Consider the following 2,819-nt stretch of genomic DNA (forward strand, 5'->3'; position numbering starts at 1 on the left):
AGGCCGGTTGACAGTCGTTCGCGCAATGGACATCGCATACGTACGGGGGCCACCTTCCACGTGTTCGCGAAGCGTGCACATGTTGTTGCGTGTATGTGGGCAGACATAGTGTGTCGTGACACCTGACACAGGCATGCAACAATCGTTGCATTTGCAAATGGCGATGGACGCCTACGTTTGCTGGTGACGTTACGCAAATGAATAACTGGTAAACCGTTGTGGTGCGGTTGTTCTCGCTAGAGGTGAATCAGTGATGGCGACGATCGGTTGAGCTACCAACCGGTTGTTCCAGCGATACCCACCATGCCCACGAACGTGAATGGCATCTGGGTGTGAAGCGATACGCGGCGGTGGCTGGGTGGGACCGTCCCCGGCCGGTGAGGGGGGGCCTCCCGGCGTGCTGGCCGCGCGGTGCGTGGGCGCACGCGCTACAGCCGGCTGGTGGGGGCGGCCAGTGGCAGGCGCGCCGGCCGACGGAGGCGGCAGGCGGCGCAGCTGCGCGCCGGCGCACCCTGCACGCGGCGCCGTGCGGCCAAAGTAGGTCCTCGCGGGCCCGGTGCGAAGCGCGGTGGACATCTGCAGTGTGCTGGTCCGATTGAGGACTGTGTGCGCTGAGGATGCGCCGCCGCCCGGCGCTCGGCGCCGCGACGCCGTCTGCTGCTCGGTCGCCTCTGCGGTTCTCGCAGGTGGTTTGTATCGCAGCTGTGCGGACGTGTTGGCGCGTGCGCTGTGCTGGGAGAGTTCGCTTCGGCACCCAAGTGGGGCTTTTGTCCTTCTGTGGCGCTGGCGTTGGAGCTGCCGGTCACCGTAGGTGGCGCGTGTTGTCTCCCGCCGGCAATGCCACGACAGCACGCTCCCGGGCCTCTGTCGGCAGCGGCAAGCTCAGTTGGGAGCACGGGTGGTCGCACCTAAAGCGTCTACTCGCCAAACTCCGGGCGATTGCGCCTCTCTCGAACCCGACCAAGTACTTAGGACGGCGCTGCGCGCCGCCGGGACCTGAGAGGGTTTCGAGGTGTATGGTGCAGGGGAGCTCAGCCTCCTCCTGTTTGCAGAATAATTGAGCGGACGCTTGCGTGTTCGCGCGGGCCCCCGGGACACACTCCCGGGCGGCCGGCTGCTCAGCTCTAGTTGACGCAGCTCCCTGGTTGATCCTGCCAGTAGTCATATGCTTGTCTCAAAGATTAAGCCATGCATGTCTCAGTACAAGCCGCATTAAGGTGAAACCGCGAATGGCTCATTAAATCAGTTATGGTTCCTTAGATCGTACCCACGTTACTTGGATAACTGTGGTAATTCTAGAGCTAATACATGCAAACAGAGTCCCGACCAGAGATGGAAGGGACGCTTTTATTAGATCAAAACCAATCGGTCGGCTCGTCCGGTCCGTTTGCCTTGGTGACTCTGAATAACTTTGGGCTGATCGCACGGTCCTCGTACCGGCGACGCATCTTTCAAATGTCTGCCTTATCAACTGTCGATGGTAGGTTCTGCGCCTACCATGGTTGTAACGGGTAACGGGGAATCAGGGTTCGATTCCGGAGAGGGAGCCTGAGAAACGGCTACCACATCCAAGGAAGGCAGCAGGCGCGCAAATTACCCACTCCCGGCACGGGGAGGTAGTGACGAAAAATAACGATACGGGACTCATCCGAGGCCCCGTAATCGGAATGAGTACACTTTAAATCCTTTAACGAGTATCTATTGGAGGGCAAGTCTGGTGCCAGCAGCCGCGGTAATTCCAGCTCCAATAGCGTATATTAAAGTTGTTGCGGTTAAAAAGCTCGTAGTTGGATTTGTGTCCCACGCTGTTGGTTCACCGCCCGTCGGTGTTTAACTGGCATGTATCGTGGGACGTCCTGCCGGTGGGGCGAGCTGAAGGCGTGCGACGCGCCTCGTGCGTGCTCGTGCGTCCCGAGGCGGACCCCGTTGCAATCCTACCAGGGTGCTCTTGAGTGAGTGTCTCGGTGGGCCGGCACGTTTACTTTGAACAAATTAGAGTGCTTAAAGCAGGCAAGCCCGCCTGAATACTGTGTGCATGGAATAATGGAATAGGACCTCGGTTCTATTTTGTTGGTTTTCGGAACCCGAGGTAATGATTAATAGGGACAGGCGGGGGCATTCGTATTGCGACGTTAGAGGTGAAATTCTTGGATCGTCGCAAGACGAACAGAAGCGAAAGCATTTGCCAAGTATGTTTTCATTAATCAAGAACGAAAGTTAGAGGTTCGAAGGCGATCAGATACCGCCCTAGTTCTAACCATAAACGATGCCAGCCAGCGATCCGCCGCAGTTCCTCCGATGACTCGGCGGGCAGCCTCCGGGAAACCAAAGCTTTTGGGTTCCGGGGGAAGTATGGTTGCAAAGCTGAAACTTAAAGGAATTGACGGAAGGGCACCACCAGGAGTGGAGCCTGCGGCTTAATTTGACTCAACACGGGAAACCTCACCAGGCCCGGACACCGGAAGGATTGACAGATTGATAGCTCTTTCTTGATTCGGTGGGTGGTGGTGCATGGCCGTTCTTAGTTGGTGGAGCGATTTGTCTGGTTAATTCCGATAACGAACGAGACTCTAGCCTGCTAACTAGTCGCGTGACATCCTTCGTGCTGTCAGCGATTACTTTTCTTCTTAGAGGGACAGGCGGCTTCTAGCCGCACGAGATTGAGCAATAACAGGTCTGTGATGCCCTTAGATGTTCTGGGCCGCACGCGCGCTACACTGAAGGAATCAGCGTGTCTTCCTAGGCCGAAAGGTCGGGGTAACCCGCTGAACCTCCTTCGTGCTAGGGATTGGGGCTTGCAATTGTTCCCCATGAACGAG

General features: G+C 57.4%; 1 non-coding gene across 1 annotated transcript in view; it reads left to right on the top strand.

Moving 5' to 3' along the window:
- The first annotated feature begins 1,138 nt into the window (after positions 1–1,138).
- LOC126434986 (small subunit ribosomal RNA) overlaps positions 1,139–2,819 on the top strand; it is a 1,910-nt gene continuing 229 nt past the window's right edge. Inside the window, exon 1 of the ribosomal RNA XR_007579642.1 lies at positions 1,139–2,819. This exon is cut by the window's right edge and continues 229 nt beyond it. This is a non-coding gene — a ribosomal RNA (small subunit ribosomal RNA).

The sequence above is a fragment of the Schistocerca serialis genome, unplaced genomic scaffold (assembly GCF_023864345.2).
Source record: "Schistocerca serialis cubense isolate TAMUIC-IGC-003099 unplaced genomic scaffold, iqSchSeri2.2 HiC_scaffold_1196, whole genome shotgun sequence".
NCBI classification, from domain to species: Eukaryota; Metazoa; Arthropoda; class Insecta; order Orthoptera; family Acrididae; genus Schistocerca; species Schistocerca serialis.